Raw genomic sequence first — 22644 nt, 5'->3', positions numbered from 1 at the left:
GTCCGAATGCCTGGTTCACCTCGGCACCTCGTGGACACCTCCTTTATGGACCAAGATGTTGGATAAAATGTGGTCACATGTTATGATGAACACCCCTGTAGCATCTACATGGGGGCTGAAGCTGACGACTGGAAACTTCCAGAAATATAACAATAAACGGCTGCACAGGAGAAAAAATATCTTGAAACAAAAGGCACAAACATATATATATAACAGCATGGATTCACATTAGTATGTACAACCCGGACACATCTAATCAAATATTATGTCCTTCGAACATTGGCCCTCTATCTCTCGGGCTCCTTCCATGACACCGTGAAAGTACCTCTCCGGCTTCCAATGATCTTTGCCCTCGGGCGGGCCCGCGGTTGCCACTTTGGTGGCCTTCATCTTCTCCCAGTGCATTTTGACGCGGGCGAAGGCCTTCCGGGTACCCTCTATGTAGGCCGAGTGCTTCACAACATCAATCCGCAGCCGCATGTCGACCATCCACGTCACCAAACCGAAGTAGCTGCTAGGGATCAGCTTGGTCGACTAAATTTGGACCATTAGCTCCTTCATAGCCAAACCCGCCACCCTATGCAGCTCTACCAGCTGCTTCAGCAGGTCATTCAGCAGCGTCGGGTGTCCTGGCGTGAGAAATTGCGATCAGAATAGCTTCTCAGTTGAGTTCCCCTCCTGGGCTCGGAAGAACTTCGCGGCATCAGCGGCACTCTTTGGAAGATCCATAAACGTGCTTGGAGAACTCCACACTTATGTGAGCAAAGCGTACCTCTGACCTCCAAATTAAGATACTCTACAAAAGAAAGGCCTTATCGGCCGCTATCTGCCTCGCTTGGTGGATCTCTTCGCGAGTGCTCCGAGACTCGCTTCATGCTTCTTTGCTGTCCTAGAGAGCCTTGGCAAGCTCAGAGGACTGGGCCGAGGTCTTTTGCTCCAATGTTTCGCATTTCCTGATGGCATCCTTTAGCTGATGCTCGACTTCAGCCACCCAAGCTTCATGTTGGCGGCGGGCAATTTGTTCGGCCTCTAGTTCAGCATCCGCTTTATTAGCGGCTGCCTTATTCGCCTCGACTTCCTTCTTGGCTTGGGTGAGGGCGCCTTTGAGGGTCTCAACCTCAGTTGCGCCAACTATGATCATAATCAAAGCATTTTATGAGTTAATATCTAATTATGCATATCACTTCTAGCATGAAACTTAATTTCTTTCTAACATCGTATGCATACCTTGTGTTTCGTCGAAATGCTTGTTGATGCAGTCAAGTTCCTCATTTTCCACCTGAAGTTTCCGATTGAGTTCGGAAACTTCTGTGGCCTGGGCGGTTGCCGCCAACATGGAAGTTTGTTACAATAATAGCACAGTATGTTACTCTCCTAAATACTATGTGGATCCTCTATCCGGTTTCTTCTATATAGGACAGAGCCTCAGGGGCTACTGGCTGTACACAGGTTTATTCTTCTATAGGAAAAGTTTTTTAGAACATTATGTCGCATTCCTCAAAGCTTGTCAGTAGGCTACATAAGGCTTCGTTCTGTCCGCTTTTAGCAGACTGAACCTTCTCCATAACCACACCCATCAGGGTGTGGTGCTCCGCCACGACGGGAGCACTTTGCAGTGCTTCCTCTAGAGCGATGGGCGCCTCCAGATTAATGGAGGCTGCCGATGGAGCTATCGCTCCTCCCCCCTCTTTCAAAGGGGGCTGCTTTTCTGATCTCGGACCCATGCTGGTTTCCGAAATGGTGTTCGGTTGCGGCCCTGATTGTTGGGGCTCTCCACCGTCGGTTGTCATAGGGGCCGCCTCCCCTAGGTCTTTGGTTGTAACGCCCCCGATGCGGCTATATCTCCCACGTGTCGAAGCACGACTTAGAGGCATAACCGCATTGAAAGCAATGTCGCAAGTGAGGTAATCTTCACACAACCCATGTAATACATAAGGGAAAGAGATACATAGTTGGCTTACAATCGCCACTTCACACAAATACATGAATAAAGCATTACATCATCCAAATACAATCAAGGTCTGACTACGGAACCAAAATAAAAGAAGAACCCCAAATGCGACAAAGGTCCCCGATCGACCCCAACTGGGCTCCACTACTGATCAACTAGAACAAAACATCACAAAGGACGAGATCTTCATCGAGATCCTCCTGAGCTTGGTTGCGTCATCTGCACGGACTCGTCGGCACCTGCAAGCTGGTTTTGGAAGTAACTGTGAGCCACGGGGACTCAGCAATCTCGCACCCTCGCGATCAAGACTATCTAAGCTTATGGTTAAGGTAAAGGTATGAGGTGGAGCTGCAGCAAGCGACTAGCATATATGGTGGCTAACATACGCAAATAAGAGCGAGAAGACAAGGCAAAGCACGATCAAGAAAGTATGATCAAGAAGTGATCCTAAACAACCTACGCCAAGCATAACTCCAACACCGTGTTCACTTCCCCGACTCCGCCAGAAAGAGACCATCACGGTAACACACACTGTTGATTCATTTTAATTAAGTTAAGGTTCAAGTTATCTACAACCGGACATTAACAAATTCCCATCTGCCCATAACCGCGGGAACGGCTTTCGAAAGTTTAAATCCCTGGAGGTGTGTCCCAACTTAGCCCATCACAAGCTCTCACGGTCAACAAAGGAATAGACCTTCTAGCGGGAAGACCCGATCAGACTCGGAATCCCGGTTACAAGACATTTCGACAGGATAAAACTAAACCAGCAACACCGCCCGAATGTGCCGACAAATCCCGATAGGATCTGCACATATCTCTTTCTTAGGGCACACTCAGATTGTCTTAGGTACGGGTAGGCCAGCCCAGAGTTGCCCCTGGTGGTCACCGGCAGCTGACAGGTTGGACCAACACTTAGAGGAGCACTGGCCCGGGGGGGTTAAAATAATGATGACCCTTAGGAGCGCGACTCCCAAGGGAAAAGAAAAGGCTAGGTGGCAAATGGTAAAACCAATGTTGGGCATTGCTGGAGAAGTTTTACTCAAGGTGAACTGTCAAGGGGTTTCCATAATAGCCCAACCGCGTAAGGAACGCAAAATCCGGGAACATAACACTGATATGACAGAAACTAGGGCGGCAAGAGTGGAACAAAACACCAGGCATAAAGCCGAGCCTTCCACCCTTTACCAAGTATATAGATGCACTAATTAAATAAGATATATAGTGATATCCCAACAAGTAAACATGTTCCAACAAGGAACAACATCTCCATGTTCCAACAAGGAACAAACTTCAATCTTCACCTGCAACTAAGAACGCTATAAGAGGGGCTGAGCAAATCGGTAACATAGCCGAACAACATTTTGCTAGGACAAGGTGGGTTAGAGGCTTGGTTCAACAATATGGGAGGCATGATAAGCAAGTGGTAGGTACCGCAGCATAGGCATAGCAAAAGAGCGAGCATCTAGCAAAGCAAAGATAGTAGTGATTTCGAGGGTATGATCATCTTGCCTGAAATCCCGCAAAGAAGAAGAACGAGTCCATGAAGAAGACAAACGGACGTAGACGAACGGGTCCTCACAAACACGATGTTACCGGAACCAACCCGAAGAAGCAAACACCGGAAAGAAACACACAACATAGTAAACAACCAACACATGAACATGGTATGATATGCGGGATGCGGTATGCGATGCATATGCATGATTTGACAAGGAATGATTGAACCTGGCCTCAACTTGGAAATCCAAGTGTTTCACTGGAAAGTTGAGATGAAATCTCTTGAAAACGATATAAAGAACGCCGGAATCGGAGTTACGGTTTGGAAATGGCAAGCAATTCAAATATGACCACGTTCTGCGATTTACAACAAGTAGCCATCTAAATGCAACAAAATGAACATGCTACAGCACCCAAACATGGCAACAAAATACATGGCAGGGATCCATTCATGATGCTTAACAAAAGTCTAGCACTGAGCTACGGCCGATTCATCAATTAAGAGGTTCAAACAAGCATGGCAAAAAATGCATATGGCAAACAGATTTCAGACTTAGTGAAATTAACACTTGTCTGGGATTTCAGATCAGATATGCTACAGGGCCTGAACATGGCAAAGTAAAGTATGGCATGGACCTACGCAAAGAGCTTAACAAAAATCCCTTAGTGACCTTGAGCCAAAAGGGATCAGAAAATACAATTGCAAGCATGTGAACATGGCAAAAACATAATCAGTTCTCAGACTTAGTGAAAACTGGAGCATGCTGAAAATAGATATCAAGTAGGCATGTTTACGAGCTCGATGCACTCACTACAGAGCAAGTCATGACAATCTAAGCATACAACCATCAAGAATACACATAATACAAGCTAGACATGGCAAGAACAATAACATGGCATGCACGGATCAACTACAACATCCTCGGCAAAATCGCTAACAAGTAGACAATCTGCCCAGATTCACGAAATAGCAAAAATAGAGCTCGATTGACTCAAGCTAGGGTGCTCCATAATTGCAAACTAAGACATGGATGGATAGAGCACTGCAAGATTAACAAAACATCCTTATTGATCATCCTCAAAAGAGGCACGGATCACTAGGAAACAACATGAACATATGGCCGTATGAGATAAACAGGTCAAGGACATGGTGGAAATGCTAAGTCCCTGAAATTAGCATTACCAAGTGCCTCACTTTGCAAGCTTGTGCTAGTCACCACACACATCACAAAAATACATGGGTTGCACCTCTGTAAAGATGGCAAAACCCTTAACAAAACATATGTAGAGCTCATGGGCATATCATGCACACAATAATCATGGCAAAAATGACAAATATCTAATTGGAGCAGCAGATCTGACAATTATCTCAAGTAGCACTCTTCCAACAATATTTCGGACATCAAGATGAACACAAATGAAAATGATGCAATGAAATGAAATGATGTACTCTCTAAGGCGAACATTTTGATATGCTATATGCATGAATCGGAGCTACGGATGCAAAGTTACGGTACGATGAACATGGGCATATGAATCTGGGAATTTCGGGGACTTAGTAGAAATTACCACTCCGAGACAGATCTAGGGTTTGACCCGGGTGCACGCAGATCGAGGCAGGGCCGGGCCTATGCCGGAGTAGTGGTCGCCGGTGCTTGAGCTCGCCGGAGGAGAGGGCTCGCCGTCCGGGGAGGAAAGAGGTGGCGAGGGACGGCGAGGTGGCGGTGGTCGGCGCCGTAGAGGGCGCCCGGAGCATCGGCGAGGCGGGGCGATCGCCGGAGCGGCGGGGCGGCGGTCGCCGGAGCAGCGGGGCGGCGCTCGCCGGCGCGGGGCGACGCGACAGTCGAGCGAGGCGGCATGAATGGAGATCCGGGCGGCGGGGCAGGTGCGCGTAGCGCTAGGGCGGCGGCGGCCCGATCTGGCCCGGGGCGGGCCCTATCTGGGCTCCCTCAGGCCCGGCGGCAGGGAGGAGAGAGAAGGAGCAGCACGCTGACGTGGCAGGCAGGGATTGGTCCGGCGCGGCGCGCGGACATGTCCGACGAGAGGGTGGATGTGTCCGTCGACGGGAGGAGGAAGAAGCTAGGGTTTCAGGGAAAGATCCGAAAACGAAAAATGAAGGGTCTATTTATAGAGGTAGAGGGAGCTAGGAGAGTCCAAATGATGTGCGGTTTTCGGCCACGCGATCATGATCGAACGACCGAGAAGATGGAGGAGGTTTAGGTGGGTTTTGGGCCACTTTGGAAGGGTGTTGGGCTGCAACACACATGAGGCCTTCTCGGTCCCTCGGTTAACTGTTGGAATATCAAACGAAGTCCAAATGGTACGAAACTTGACAGGCGGTCTACCGGTAGTAAACCAAGGCCGCTTGGCAAGTCTCGGTCCAATCCGGAAATGTTTAACCCCCACACACGAGAAGAAGGTAGAAATGACCACCGGAGGAGAACGGAGCGCCGGAATGCAAAACAGACAACGGGGAAAATACTCGGATGCATGAGACGAGCACGTATGCAAATGAAATGCACATGATGACATGATATGCAATGCATGACACGCAAACAAAGACAAGGCAACAATAGAGAATAACTGGACGGCACCTGGCAGATTGGTCTCGGGGCGTTACAACACTCCACCACTACGAGAGGATCTCATCCCGAGATCTAAAATGGCACCGAAGGGACAACGGAAGAGAAAGAGAAGAGGTAAAACTAAGTTGCTCCTTTGACAAACGAGTGAAACCAAAGAACCTTGAAAAGTTGAACAAATGAAAGAAAGAAAGCAACAGAGATGAACACAGTTGAAAGCACTCCGGTTAAAACAAGATAGAAAAGGATTAAGAATGATATAATTTGGACAACACTCCGACTGCAAATGAAAACCAACAACGAAAAAGAATAAACTTTATATGGTCTTATGGAACACATATCAAACTTATGAGGTGAACAACCTGCCACTCACGGGAAAAGGAATTGGATTGATATGAATGAGGAGACGAGAAAATTATTTCACCAGGAGGATAAATGAAGAACTTGGGTCATTTATAAGCACCATAACTAGCAACAGTCCTTAGGGAAGACTTTGGTGAAATATAACCCAAGATAACTCCAAGGAAGAGATTGATGGATATAAAATACCTCATTCTTAATAACATGTGAATCATGAACTCAAATTATCAAGAATGATGTAAAACCACCTCCAAAGATATTGTAGAAAGAAATTGTACTCCGGATAGCAAGACCAAGAAAACTTGAGCTTCTTTGAAAAGAATCTCAATGGACACTTCGAGAAGGAATATAAATCCTTGATGAACCATCATATAGAACTTTTATGAGAACTCCGGAAATAAAAGAAATGATCAATCGAAATGGAGGATGAAAAGAATAAGGTTGAAGCCTTGCAATGATTTAGATGAATCTTCACGATGATATAATGCGGAAAAGCTTGGAATTCTGGAAAAGAAAGATGAAACAAATGAAACCGAGAATTAGATGAACCTCCGGAATAAGGAATTAATCTCTTGGATGAAACGAGAATAAGGATTACATTATGCTTATCCTTCACTAATTAAATTGATGACAATCAATGGATTTGGCATATTACTTCTTCTCGTAGAAAGGATTAATATAGATATAACATAACTTGAGAACGTCTTCAACCAACCGCCGGTAGAATTTAAAAGAACGAACGAATAGATAAGGTAATGAAGGAAGAGAAATCTTGAACGAACCATCGTAAGAATTGAAAAAGAACGAATAAAACATGAAGAAACACCGGAAGAATTAGCAAATACACGAAGATGCTTGAAAGAATTTAGATATATGAGAACGAAGAGATGACGAGTTGATTAGAGATCTCTTGAACGATGCACCGGTAAGATTTGAGAATGACAACTGAAAGCTGAGAATGAATAAACTTGAATTGATGGCCTCCGGATAACAAACTGAGAAGACTCTTGAATTACTCTGGATAGGTGAAAAGAATTCTCACGATCAAAACAATTACGAGAGGATGGCAACAAGCTAGAATCACGAATCTTCAAGAGAATGGAGCAAGATATGGAGGAAAAATTCTTCTTTGGTCTTCAAATGTTGAAAAAGATGATGAGAAACACCACCAAATTGTTGAGACACTCCGGAATGATTAAAAGAGGAGAGGTTGAGCCAACGATGAAAAGAATTTGAAAGAATTTGGAGAAAACATATGACTGATGATAACTCATTCTTACGTCAAACTTCAAAAAGAATTTAGGATAGCTCCGGGAAAATGGAAGAGTCAGGTAAGATCCTAGGAAAAAGCCCTGTGGGTTAGGGCCCACTCAAAAGAAACAACGTAGAACGATTTGAAGGAGAGGTTGCACCGGTTGAATTAAATGGCTTGAATAAGATAACAACCTCGAAATAGGTTGAACTGATCTTGAAAGAAAAGACGAGCCTTCTGAGATATCTTGAGCGCTCCGGGACAATTGAATAGCGAGAGGTGAAAGATTAAGAATTGCACCAGCATGAGAAAGCATTGAAAACGAGGAAAGGGATATGATCAACACCAAAAGTTTGACTTGAAACCACCGGAGAAGATAAAAGAAAGAAGAATGATGAACTAGAAGCTCCGTTAGTATCTTCATGAGAATCACCGGATAAGAACATTGAAGGAAAATAATGGAGAGGCTTTACATCAATAAGATGGATACTCGATTAAGAAATCTGAGTCCTTGAAGAAAACAAGGGAGGGAGGGCGGGAAAACAAAGACAACTTGGGATGGATGAACGAACACCATTGAGAAAGCTGAGATTGGATCTTGCGGATGTTGAAATGTTCGGAACCACTTTGAGAGAAAACACGCCGGTTGAAAAGGGTTGACAACACAATCTCGATGATCAATACGATTAGTATTCACATCGGAGTATGAGAACACCACTTGGGAAAGGTATGGAATCTACATTTGACTTCGAAGCAACTCGAATACCACAACTGAAAACAAAACAAAGGATTGGCTTGTAGAATAAGCCAGAACAAACATATGATAGAGATTTCATCCGAAGTTTTCATGGTGGGGCCTACACGGGCTCGATCATACAGCACCATCATGTACAAGGCAGTGCACATGACATACGAAGCGTCCCCGAGTCGGCATAGCCAAGGACTCTTTAAGACACAACAAGACCACTGTAAAACCAACCGTGAATAGGCGGACCACTAGACGTCGAACCCCAATTTCATATCATACATCTGTCGGAAAGATATCCTAAGAGCTACTTGAATTCCCACCTATGAAACTCCCGAAACTTTCCGGTTATGCAATCAGGTGTTGGGGATACAGGGGAAGCATAATATCTCACCCAAACTAGCAAATCCTACATCCAGCTGTATCCATCCTTCAACACATAACCAAGAAACCTTCGGAAATCATCTACCTCAACCTTCGAAAAGCATCCATTATACAAGTTATGGCAATACTCCCGAACTCCCGCCCCAGTACTGGGTGGCGTCGAGGTTATCTCACCAACAATTGCATAAAAGAGATTTTCGATGTCGGCGTACTAAACTCAGGTATTCCAGAACTGCAACGATAAAATTATGACGACAACACCTCGTAGCTCAACTCCCCGGGACACTTCAACAAAACCCCTGACAGGAGGCACCAAGACAATGTTCTCATCACAAAACCATCGGAACGATTCCAAGATACCCGCGTGATCCTAAAATTTTTTTAGTGAAATTTGAGAAGAGAAGAGTCAAAACTCTACGTCAGGATGCCTTACCAGAGCGATGAAGGGACTGGGGAGTAAAAAGAATTCCTAAACTCTCCGATATATTATTCCTAATGACTCAAAACATTTTTCTAGACTCAACAACGGCAGCTAATTCGATCAAGCAGTGGGGGCTCCTAAGGTCGAGGAAGGCTCTGATTACCAACTTGTAACGCCCTCGATGCGGCTATATCTCCCACGTGTCGAAGCACGACTTAGAGGCATAACCGCATTGAAAGCAATGTCGCAAGTGAGGTAATCTTCACACAACCCATGTAATACATAAGGGAAAGAGATACATAGTTGGCTTACAATCGCCACTTCACACAATACATGAATAAAGCATTACATCATCCAATACAATCAAGGTCCGACTACGGAACCAAAATAAAAGAAGAACCCCAAATGCGACAAAGGTCCCCGATCGACCCCAACTGGGCTCCACTACTGATCAACTAGAACGAAACATCACAAAGGACAAGATCTTCATCGAGCTCCTACTAAGCTTGGTTGCGTCATCTGCACGGACTCATCAGCACCTGCAAGCTGGTTTTGGAAGTATCTGTGAGCCACGGGGACTCAGCAATCTCGCACCCTCGCGATTAAGACTATCTAAGCTTATGGTTAAGGTAAAGGTATGAGGTGGAGCTGCAGCAAGCGACTAGCATATATGGTGGCTAACATATGCAAATGAGAGTGAGAAGAGAAGGCAAAGCACGATCGAGAAAGTATGATCAAGAAGTGATCCTAAACAACCTACGTCAAGCATAACTCCAACACCGTGTTCACTTCCCGGACTCCGCCGGAAAGAGACCATCACTGTAACACACGCTGTTGATTCATTTTAATTAAGTTAAGGTTCAAGTTATCTACAACCGGACATCAACAAATTCCCATCTTCCCATAACCGCGGGCATGGCTTTCGAAAGTTCAAACCCCTGCAGTGGTGTCCCAACTTAGCCCATCACAAGCTCTCACGGTCAACGAAGGAATAGACCTTCTAGCGGGAAGACCCGATCAGACTCGGAATCCCGGTTACAAGACATTTCGACAGGATAAAACTAAACCAGCAACACCGCTCGAATGTGCCGACAAATCCCGATACGAGCTGCACATACCTCTTTCTCAGGGCACACTCAGATTGTCTTAGGTACGGGTGGGCGAGCCCAGAGTTGCCCCTGGTGGTCACCGGCAGCTGAAAGGTTGGACCAACACTCAGAGGAGCACTGGCCCAGGGGGGGGGTTAAAATAATGATGACCCTTAGGAGCGCGACTCCCAAGGGAAAAGAAAAGGCTAGGTGGCAAATGGTAAAACCAATGTTGGGCATTGTTGGAGAAGTTTTACTCAAGGCGAACTGTCAAGGGGTTCCCATTATAGCCCAACCGCGTAAGGAACGCAAAATCCGGGAACATAACACCGATATGACGGAAACTAGGGCGGCAAGAGTGGAACAAAACACCAGGCATAAGGCCGAGCCTTCCACCCTTTACCAAGTATATAGATGCATTAATTAAATAAGATATATAGTGATATCCCAACAAGTAAACATGTTCCAACAAGGAACAACATCTCCATGTTCCAACAAGGAACAAACTTCAATCTTCAGGTGCAACTAACAACGCTATAAGAGGGGCTGAGCAAAGCGGTAACATAGCCAAACAACAGTTTGCTAGGACAAGGTGGGTTAGAGGCTTGGTTCAACAATATGGGAGGCATGATAAGCAAGTGGTAGGTATCGCAGCATAGGCATAGCAAAAGAGCGAGCATCTAGCAAGCAAAGATAGAAGTGATTTCGAGGGTATGATCATCTTGCCTGAAATCCCGCAAGGAAGAAGAACGAGTCCATGAAGAAGACAAACGGACGTAGACGAATGGGTCCTCACAAACACGACGTTACCGGAACCAACCCGAAGAAGCAAACACCGGAAAGAAACACACAACATAGTAAACAACCAACACATGAACATGGTATGATATGCGGGATGCGGTATGCGATGCATATGCATGATTTGACCGGGAATGATTGAACCTGGCCTCAACTTGGAAATCCAAGTGTGCCACTGGAAAGGTGAGATGAAATCGCTTGAAAACGATATAAAGAACGCCGGAATCGGAGTTACGGTTTGGAAATGGCAAGCAATTCAAATATGACCACGTTCTGCGATTTACAGCAAGAAGCCATCTAAATGCAACAAAATGGACATGCTAAAGCACCCAAACATGGCAACAAAATACATGGCAGGGATCCATTCATGATGCTTAACAAAAGTCTAGCACTGCGCTACGGCCGATTCATCCATTAACAGGTTCAAACAAGCATGGCAAAAAATGCATATGGCAAACAGATTTCAGACTTAGTGAAATTAACACTTGTCTGGAATTTCAGATCAGATAGCACTCTTTGGAGCATGAAAACTATATGCTACAGGGCCTGACACATGGAAAAGTAAAGCATGGCATGGAGCTACTCAAAGAGCTTAACAAAAATCCCTTAGTGACCTTGAGCCAAAAGGGAACAGAAAATACAATCGGAAGCATGTGAACATGGCAAAAACATAATCAGTTCTCAGATTTAGTGAAAACTGGAGCATGCTGAAAACAGATATCAAGTAGGCATGTTTACGAGCTCGATGCACTCACTACAGAGCAAGTCATGACAATCTAAGAATACAACCATCAAGAATACACATATACAAGCTAGACATGGCAAGAACAATAACATGGCATGCACGGATCAACTACAACATCCTCGGCAAAATCGCTAACAAGTAGACAATCTGCCCAGATTCACGAAATAGCAAAAGTAGAGCTCGATTGACTCAAGCTAGGGTGCTCCATAATTGCAAACAAAGACATGGATGGATAGAGCACTACAAGATTAACAAAACATCCTTACTGATCATCCTCAAAAGAGGCACGGATCACTAGGAAACAACATGAACATATGGCCATATGAGATAAACAGGTCAAGGACTTAGTGGAAATGCTAAGTCCCTAAAATCAGCATTACCAAGTGCCTCACTTTGCAAGCTTGTGCTAGTCACCACACACATCACAAAAATACATGGGTTGCACCTCTGGAAATATGGCAAAACCCTTAACAAAACATGTGTAGAGCTCATGGGCATATCATGCACACAATAATCATGGCAAAAATGACAAATATCTAATTGGAGTAGCAGATCTGACAATTATCTCAAGTAGCACTCTTCCAACAGCATTTCGGACATCAAGATGAACTCAAATGAAAATGATGCAATGAGATGAAATGATGTACTCTCTGAGGCGAACATTTTAATATGCTATATGCATGAATCGGAGCTACGAATGCAAAGTTACAGTACGATGAACATGGGCATATGAATCTGGGAATTTCGGTGACTTAGTAGAAATTACCACTCCGAGACAGATCTAGGGTTTGACCCGGGTGCACGCAGATCGAGGCAGGGTCGGACCTGCACCGGAGTAGTGGTCTCTGGCGCTTGAGCTCGCCGAAGGAGAGGGCTCGCCGGCCCGGAAGGAAAGAGGTGGCGAGGGACGGCGAGGTGACGGTGGTCGGCGCCGTAGAGGGCGCCCGGAGCATCGGCGAGGCAGGGCGATCGCCGGAGCGGCGGGGCGGCGCTCGCTGGTGCGGGACGGCGCGACAGTCGAGCGAGGCGGCGTGGGTGGAGATCCGGGCGGCGAGGCAGGTGCGCGAAGTGCTAGGGCGGCGGCGGCCTGATCTGGCCCGGGGCGGGCCCGATCTGGGCTTCCTCAGGCCCGGCGGCGGGGAGGAGAGAGAAGGAGCGGCGCGCTGATGTGGCAGGTGGGGATTGGTCCGGCGCGGCGCGCGGACATTTCCGACGAGAGGGTGGACGTGTCCGTCGGCGGGAGGAGGAAGAAGCTAGGGTTTCGGGGAAAGATCCGAAAACGAAAAATGAAGGGTCTATTTATAGAGGTAGAGGGAGCTAGGAGAGTCCAAATGAGGTGCGGTTTTCGGCCACGCGATCGTGATCAAACGACCAAGAAGATGGAGGAGGTTTAGGTGGGTTTTGGGCCACTTTGGAAGGGTGTTGGGCTGCAACACACACGAGGCCTTCTCGGTCCCTCGGTTAACCGTTGGAGTATCAAACGAAGTCCAAATGGTACGAAACTTGACAGGCGGTCTACCGGTAGTAAACCAAGGCCGCTTGGCAAGTCTCGGTCCAATCCGGAAATGTTTAACCCCCACACACAAGAAGAAGGTAGAAATGACCACTGGAGGAGAACGGAGCGCCGGAATGCAAAACGGACAACGGGGAAAATACTCGGATGCATGAGACGAACATGTATGCAAATGAAATGCACATGATGACATGATATGCAATGCATGACACGCAAACAAAGACAAGGCAACAACAGCGAATAACTGGACGACACCTGGCACATCGGACTCGGGGCGTTACATCGGCGACCCAGGTATTAACCTCGGGCGCTCTCTCTACGGCTTCGTTTGCCCCCTCGGACAAGAGAGGTCCTTCTGGATGACACTTCGGTGTCCGCCATGGCGATAGGCTGGGGCTTGCGGGGGCATGTCACTCTCTGCCATTTCGGGCGGCGGAGAATTCCCCTCTGATAAGGGAGTATGCGGGAGCTCACGGGGAGTGCTGAATGGCAAATAAAAAAATAACTTACATAATGGAAGCAGGTAGAGCAAAGATAAACAGTAAGTTTCTGAATACTTATGATTCGGCGAGGCGCTTCACCTTGGGAGGTTTCTTGGGGACTAGTTTGGACTCTGAGTCTGAACTGTCCGGGAGGGTTAGCATCCCTATCTTGGGCACCTCCCCCTCCGGGCCTTCGGAGGCCGCCCTCTTCTTAATCCTCCGCTTATGGGGAGAGTCTCTTTCTGCCTTCTCCTCCTCCTCTTCATCCTCATCTCCTTCGTGGGAAGACAGGGCTTCGGTCTCTCTAGATACTGTTTTTGGAGGACCCTTGGGCCAAGGGCCACCCTTGGCCTCCTTGCCTTTCTTTTTCTTGGTTTTCTTCTCTGGCGCCTGATAGGGCGCTGGGACCAGCATCTCCGTTAGCTGAGGTGTAGCCGGATCCTCGGGCAGTGGTGCCAGACAGTTGATCCATTCCGCCTTTGTCGTACAGACCTATAAGGAAAGCAGGCAATATAATTTTTGTTATATCTGAAATATTGACCAGATAGGTTTTCGGAAAGATTATGCTTACCACCGTGGCCGAGTTCTCGATGTCGAGTCCGATGTCCTCGGTCTTCTTTGGCCACTTTTTATGAGCCTTGAAGAGCTTCTTCCATATATCTTCGTGCATGGTGCCGAAGAAGCGCTTCAAGGTCCGTGGCTCCTCCGAATTGAACTCCCACATGGAGAGGCCTGGAGCTGGCAAGGAAGGATGCGGCGGAAGAGCGTCACTTGAATCACGTATGTGAGATTGGTATTCTCACCCAACATGTCAGAGATGCGCTTCTGGAGCATCTTCACCTCTGATTTGGACCCCTAATCAAGGCCCTTGGCAGTCCATGAGGTGAGTCTCATGGGGGGTTCGGATCTGAAATCAGGCATGGCCACCCAGGTGGCATCGCATGCGCTTCTGGAGCATCTTCACCTCTGATTTGGACCCCTAATCAAGGCCCTTGGCAGTCCATGACGTGAGTCTCATGGGGGGTTCGGATCTGAAATCAGGCATGGCCGCCCAGGTGGCATCGCAGGGTTTGGTGATATAGAACCACTCCCGCTGCCATACCTTGACTATTTTTACAAATACCCCGTTTGGCCAGATCGCGTTCGGGAGCTTGCTTATCATATCTCTACTGCAGTTCGTGTGATGTCCATTGACCACCTTTGGCTTCAGATTGAAGATTTTGAGCCATAGGCCGAAGTGTGGGGGATGCGGAGGAGAGCCACACACACGACTATAAAAGCCAATATGTGGAAGAAGGAATTTGGGGATAGATCATGGAAATCTAGGCCGTAGAAAAACAGAAGACCCCAGACAAAAGGCTGGAAAGGGAATCCTAGCCCCCGAAGGAAATGGGGGATGAACACGACCCTCTCACCAGGCTCTGGAGTAGGAACAACTTGATCTTTGTCTGGGATCCTATGCGCGATATCCGTGGACAGATAGCCTGTGCTGTGGAGATCCTTGACGTCCTTTCCAGTGACGGTGGAGGCCTCCCACTTGCCCTTAGAGCCGGACCCGGCCATTGCTGGAGAGGGAGGCAGTGAAGGAAGAGATTGGGGTTGTAGGCGCTGGAGCTTGGAGATCGGGAGACAGAGGCTAGAAGAAGGCGTGAGGAAAAAGGAGGGTTATTTATCCTTTTATAGAGCGTGAAATGCCAAGCGTCCCCCTCTCAAGCCATAAACCTTGCCTGTTCCCAACGAAATCATGTGTAAGGTGTGGTTGGATTACCCAAATCATATTGCTGAGAATCCCGTAATGGGCGGGCACGATCTCTATTTTGATAAGACGTGCAAATGGAGGGTAGGCCTCGAAGCGTGAAATGGGAGGCGTGAAAATGGTTCGAAATCTTAAAGAGTCAAGTGTGATGCTTCGCCGAAAAAGTTGTCTGACGTCTTGCCTTCGTGGCTAAGGATTGTATTGATTATGCAGAGCCGGAGACAGTTCCTTGATGCAGGAAGCTAACTTAAAGTACTCAGGAGAAGGAACCCGCCTTGCGATGCTGAAGACAATTTGCGTGCCGAACACATCGTCATCAAAGACTGGTTCAGGGGCTACTGAGGGAGTCTAGGACTAGGGTGGTCCTCGGGTGTCCGGACTATTCGATACGGGCGGAACTGATGGGCCGTGAAGACAAAGAAGACGATTATCCCCCGTGTCTAGGTAGGACTCCTATGTGCGTGGATGGCAAGTTTGGTGTCCGGGTGTACTATTTCCTTCCTCTGTAAACCGACTCTGTACAACCCTAGGCCCCTCCAGTGTGTATATAAACTGAAGGGTTTAGTCTGTAGACAGGATCAGAGTAATTACAGGCTAGACATCTAGTGTTTAGTCAATACGATCTCTAGGTGATCAACTCTTGTAACCCCTATATACATCGAATATAATCAAGCAGGACGTAGGGTTTTACCTCCTTTAAGAGGGCCCAAACCTGGGTAAACATCGTGTCCCTATTGTCCCTTGGTACCATCGATCCTCAGACACACACCCTGGGACCCCCTACCCAAGTTGCCGGTTTTGACACCGACATCGACCGACTCCTGCCTGCATCTAGAGTATTATGTTCAAGAAGAACAGAGTAACTCATTAAGTAAGATGACATGATGTAGAGGAATTAACTCAAGCAATATGATGAAAACCCCATCTTTCTATCTTTGATGGCAACAATACAATATGTGCCTTGCTCCACCTACTGTCACTGGGAAAGGATACCGCAAGATTGAACCCAGAGCAAAGCACTTCTCGCATTGCAAGGAAAACCAATCTAGTTGGCAAAACTAAACCGATAGTTCAAAGAGAATTACAAAGATACCAAATCATGCATATAAGATTTCAGAGAAGATTAAAATAATATTCATAGATAAACTGATCGTAAATCCACAATTCATCGGATCTCGGCAAACACACTTCAAAAGAATATTACATCAGATAGGTCTCCAAGAACATCGAGGAGAACATGGTATTGAAAATCAAAGAGAGAAGAAGCCATCTAGCTACTAGCTATGGACCCATAGGTCTGAGGTAAACTACTCACGCTTCATCTGAAGGGCAATAGAGTTGATGTAGAAGCCCTCAGTGATCGAATCCCCCTCCGGGAGTGTAACACCCTCGATGCGACTATATCTCCCACGTGTCGGGGCACGACTTAGAGGCATAATCGCATTGAAGGCATATGTCGCAAGTTAGGCAATCTTCACAAACATCCCATGTAATATAATTAATAAAAGGGGAGATAACATAGTTGGCTTACACTCGCCACGTCAATCAAGAACATAAATAACATTACATCATCCAAACACTCATGGCCCGTCTACGGTGCCAAAATAAAAGATAACCCAACATGTGACACGGTCCCAATCACCCCCAACTGGGCACCAGTACTGATCATTAGGAAAGGAAACATAGTATCGTTGAGAGTCCTTGTCGAACTCCCACTTGAGCTCAAGCACGTCACCTGGAGCGGAATAGTAATCTGTGAGCCACAGGGACTCAGCAATCTCGCACCCTCGCGATCAAGACTATTTAAGTTTATGGGTAAGGCAAGGTAAAATATGGTGGAGCTGCAGCAAGCGACTAGCATATATGGTGGCTATCCTGTTCGCAAAAGAGAGCGGGAAGAGGAGCCAAAGCGCGAGCGAGAAACTAGAGGACAAACTGCGCAAACATTACTCCAACACCGTGTCCACTTCCCGGACTCCGCTGAGAAGAGGCCATCACGGTAACTCACACGGTTGATTCATTTTAATTAAATTAAGGTTCAAGTTATCTACAACCGGACATTAACAAATTCCCATCTGCCCATAACCGCGGGCATGGCTTTCGAAAGTTCAAATACCTGCAGGGGAGTCCCAACTTAGCCCATGACAAGCTCTCACGGTCAACGAAGGAATAGACCTCCTCCCGAGACGTTCCGATTAGACTCGGTACCTTGGTTCTTCAAGACACTTCGACAGGTTAAAACTAATCCAGCAACACCGCCCGAATGTGCCGACAAATCCCGATAGGAGCTGCACATATCTCTTTCTCAGGGCACACTCAGATTGTCCTAGGTACGGGTAGGCCAGCCCAGAGTTGCCCCTGGTGGCCACCGGCAGCTGACAGGTGGACCAACACTCAGAGGAGCACTGGCCCGGGGGGGTTTAAATAAGATGACCCTCGGGCTCCGGAAACCCAAGGGAAAAAGAGGCTAGGTGGCAAATGGTAAAACCAAGGTTGGGCATTGCTGGAAAAGCTTTAATCAAGGCGAACTATCAAGGGGTTCCCATTATAACCCAACCGCGTAAGGAACGCAAAATCCGGGAACATAACACCGATATGACGGAAACTAGGGCGGCAAGAGTGGAACAAAACACTAGGCGAGAGGCCGAGCCTTCCACCCTTTACCAAGTATATAGATGCATTAAGATAACATGGCAATATAATGATATCCCAACAAGTAAATAAATGTTCCAACAAGGAACGGTCTCCAATCTTCACCTGCAACTAGCAACGCTATAAGAGGGGCTGAGCAAAGCGGTAACATAGCCAATCAACAGTTTGCTAGGACATGGTGGGTTAGAGGTTTTACATGGCAATTTGGGAGGCTTGAAAGCAAGTGGTAGGCATCGTAGCATTGGCATAGCAAAAGAGCGAGCAATCTAGCATAGCAAAGATAGTAGTGATTTCGAGGGTATGATCATCTTGCGTGCAAAGTTGTCAGAGTTGACTGGATCCTCGAAAGCAAACTCAATGGGCTCCTCGTTAGCGAACTCATCTCTCGGCTCTACCCAAACAAGACAAACAAGCAAACGGAACACAATCAACCACGTGCAAGGATCAAACAATATGATGCAAACATGGTATGCTATGCGGGATGCGATGCGGGATGCATATGCAAGATTTAACAAGGGATGCATGAGCCTGGCCTCAACTTGGAAATCCAAGTGTGCCACTGGAAAGATGAGATGAAATCGCTTGAAAACGATATAAAGAACGCCAGAATCGGAGTTACGGTTTGGAAATGGCAAGCAATTCAAATATGACACCGGTCTGCGATTTACAGCAAGTAGCTATCTAAATGCAATGAGATGAACATGCTACAGCACCCAAACATGGCAACAAAATACATGGCAGGGATGCATTCAAGAAGCTTAACAAAAGTCTAGCACTGAGCTACGGCCAGTTCCTCCATTAACAGGTTCAAATAGGCATGGCAAAAATGCATATGGTAAACAGATTTCAGACTTTGTGAAATTAACACTTGTCTGGAATTTCAGATCAGGTAGCACTCTTTGGGGCAACAAAACTACATGCTACAGGACCTGAACATGGCAAAGTAAAACATGGCATGGAGCTACTCAAAGAGCTTAACAAAAGTCCCTTAGTGACCTTGAGCCAAAAGGGATCAGAAAATACAATTGCAAGCATGTGAACATAGCAAAAGCATAATCAGTTTTCAGACTTAGTGAAAACTGGGGCATGCTGAAAACAGATATCAAGTAGGCATGTTTACGAGCTCGATGCACTCACTACGGAGAAAGTCATGACCAACTAAGCATACACCCATCAAAAATACACAAAATTCAAGCTAGACATGGTAAGAACAATAGCATAGCATGCACGGATCAACTACAACATCCTCGGCAAAATCGCTAACAAGTAGACAATCTGCCCAGATTCACGAAGTAGCAAAAGTAGAGCTCGATTGACTCAAGCTAGGGTGCTCCATAATTGCAAACAAAGACATGGATGGATAGAGCACTACAAGATTAACAAAACATCCTTACTGATCATCCTCAAAAGAGGCACGGATCACTAGGAAACAACATGAACATATGGCCATATGAGATAAACAGCTCAAGGACTTAGTGGAAATGCTAAGTCCCTGAAATCAGCATTACCAAGTGCCTCAGTTTGCAAGCTTGTGCTAGTCACTACACACATTGCAAAAATACATGGGTTGCACCTCTGGAAAGATGACAAAACCCTTAACAAAACATATGTAGAACTCATGGGCATATCATCCACACAATAATCATGGCAAAAATGACAAATATCTAAATGAAGTAGCAGATCTGACAATTATCTCAAGTAGCACTCTTCTAACAGCATTTCGGGCATCAAGATGAGCTCAAATAAAAATGATGCAATGAGATGAAATGATGTACTCTCTGAGACGAACATTTTGATATGCTATATGCCAAAACGGAGCTACGGATGCGGAGATATAGCATGATGAACATGAGCACATGAACTAGGGTTAGAAACAAAAGTCAACCGTCCGGATTTTCAGATCTGAGAACACTGTAGCGTTCGACCGGGTACTGTAGCCGAATCGAAGGTCGCCGGAGATGAGTTTGATGGCGGCGGGGAAAACGGCCGGGGCTCTGGGCGAGGTGGCCGGAGACGTCGCCGGAGATGCGCGCGGCGGCGCTGGACGGGCCCCGCGGCGGGTGGCGCGCGCGGCGGCGAGATCCACCGGCGTCGGGGCGGCGCCGGAATGAGGGGGCGGTGACTGGCGATGGCGGTCGCGGCGGTCGGCGGCGTCCGGCCGCCAGAGACGGCGAAGGAGGCTGCGGCGCTCGGGTGCGCGGGTGCGAGCGGCGGCGCTGGCCGGATGGGCCGGGGGGCCGGATGCGGGCTCCCGCGGGCCGCGGCGGAGGAGGCCGGCCGGGGACACATGGCGTCTCCCGGTTGGGCAGGCGGTGGTGGCGGACGCGTCCGGCTCCGTCCGGACGTGTCCGGCGGCGGCGGAGATCCGATTTTTAGGGTTTGAGAGAGGGGATCCGCGAATTTAGAGGAGGGGGTCTATATATAGGCATAGGAGGAGCTAGGAGAGTCCAAATGAGGTGCGGTTTTCAGCCACGTGATCGTGATCGAACGCTCTAGATGATGGAGAGGGTTTTGGTGGGTTTTGGGCCAACTTGGAGGGGTGTTGGGCTGCAACACACACGAGGCCTTTTCGGTCCCTCGGTTAACCATTGGAGTATCAAACGAAGTCCAAATGATACGAAACTTGACAGGCGGTCTACCGGTAGTAAACCAAGGCCGCTTGGCAAGTCTCGGTCCAATCTGGAAATGTTTAATCCCCACACACGAAAGAAAGGTAGAAATGACCACCGGAGGAGAACGAAGCGCCGGAATGCAAAACGGACAACGGGGAAAATGCTCGAATGCATGAGATGAACACGTATGCAAATGCAATGCACATGATGACATGATATGAGATGCATGACAACGACAACAACACACGGAGACAAAAACCCGAACCCGAGAAAATAAAATAACTTAAGGCCGGAAACGGCAAGAGTTGGAGTACATATTGGGAAAGTTACATCCGGGGTGTTACAACACTCCACCACTACGAAAGGATCTCGTCCCGAGATCTAGGACTGAAAGAACGCCGGGTACTCAGAACGGAGGTGATCCTCGCGTTCCCAGGTAGCTTCACGGTCGGAATGGTGTGACCACTTGACTTTGAGGAATTTGATTGACTTGTTGTGAGTCTTGCGTTCAGTCTCTTCAAGAATAGCAACTGGGTGCTCACGGTAGGAGAGATCTTCTTGGAGCTCAATGTCCTCGAAGTTGACGGTGTGGTCAGGAGTCTTGAAGCACTTTCGGAGCTGAGAGACATGGAACACATCATGAACATTTGCAAAGTTTGAAGGAAGCTCGAGTTGATAGGCGAGATCGCCTCTCTTGCTGACAATCTTGAAAGGTCCCACGTATCTGGGGGCAAGCTTCCCTTTGATACCGAAGCGACGAGTACCTTTCATAGGAGAGACGCGGAGGTAAACATGATCTCCGATCTCGAAAGCCAAATCACGGTGCTTACTGTCATAGTAGCTCTTCTGGCGGGATTGGGCTGCTTTGAGGTTATCTCGAATGACTTTGCACATTTCCTCTGCCTCTGTGATTAAGTCATTTCCCAAAAGCTGACGTTCACCGGTTTCAGACCAGTTGAGAGGGGTACGGCACTTCCTGCCATACAGAATTTCAAATGGGGCCTTGCCCGAACTTGCTTGAAAACTGTTGTTGTAGGAGAATTCAGCATAAGGAAGACAATCCTCCCACTTCATGCCGAAGGAGATCACACAAGCCCTGAGCATATCTTCAAGAATCTGATTGACATGCTCGACTTGACCGCTAGTTTGAGGATGGAAAGCTGTGCTGAAGCGGATGTTGGTGCCCATGGCCTTCTGAAAAGAATCCCAAAACTTGGAGGTAAAGATGCTGCCACGGTCTGAAGAGATCACTTGTGGAATACCGTGCAGAGAGACAATTCGAGAGGTATAGAGCTCCGCCAATTGAGCTGCAGTGATTGACTCTTTGATAGGCAGAAAGTGAGCCACTTTGGTGAGTTTGTCGATGACAACGAATATAGCATCATTGCCACGCTTGGACTTTGGAAATCAAGTCACGAAGTCCATCTCAATGTGGTCAAACTTCCATTCTGGAATGGCAAGAGGTTGGAGGAGACCAGCTGGCCTTTGGTGTTCTGCCTTCACTCTTCTGCAGACATCACATTCATTCACGAATTGAGCAATCTCGCGCTTCATTCGAGTCCACCAATAAGCCTGTTTGAGGTCCTGATACATCTTCATGCTCCCAGGGTGGATGGAGAGGAGAGAATTGTGAGCCTCGTTCATGATCACTTTACGGAGGTCACCTTTGGGTACAACAATACGATCCTCGAAGAAGAGAGTATCCTTGTCATCAAGGCGGTAGCACTTGTACTTGGGTTGACTCTTGGCAATCCCAATCTTCACCTTTTTCACCATAGCATCAAGAAGCTGAGCTTGGCGAAT

The sequence above is a fragment of the Triticum aestivum genome, chromosome 4A (genome assembly GCF_018294505.1).
Source record: "Triticum aestivum cultivar Chinese Spring chromosome 4A, IWGSC CS RefSeq v2.1, whole genome shotgun sequence".
Taxonomy (NCBI): Eukaryota; Viridiplantae; Streptophyta; class Magnoliopsida; order Poales; family Poaceae; genus Triticum; species Triticum aestivum.
The sequence above is the reverse complement of the archived record's forward strand: the minus strand, read 5'-3'. Positions refer to the sequence as shown.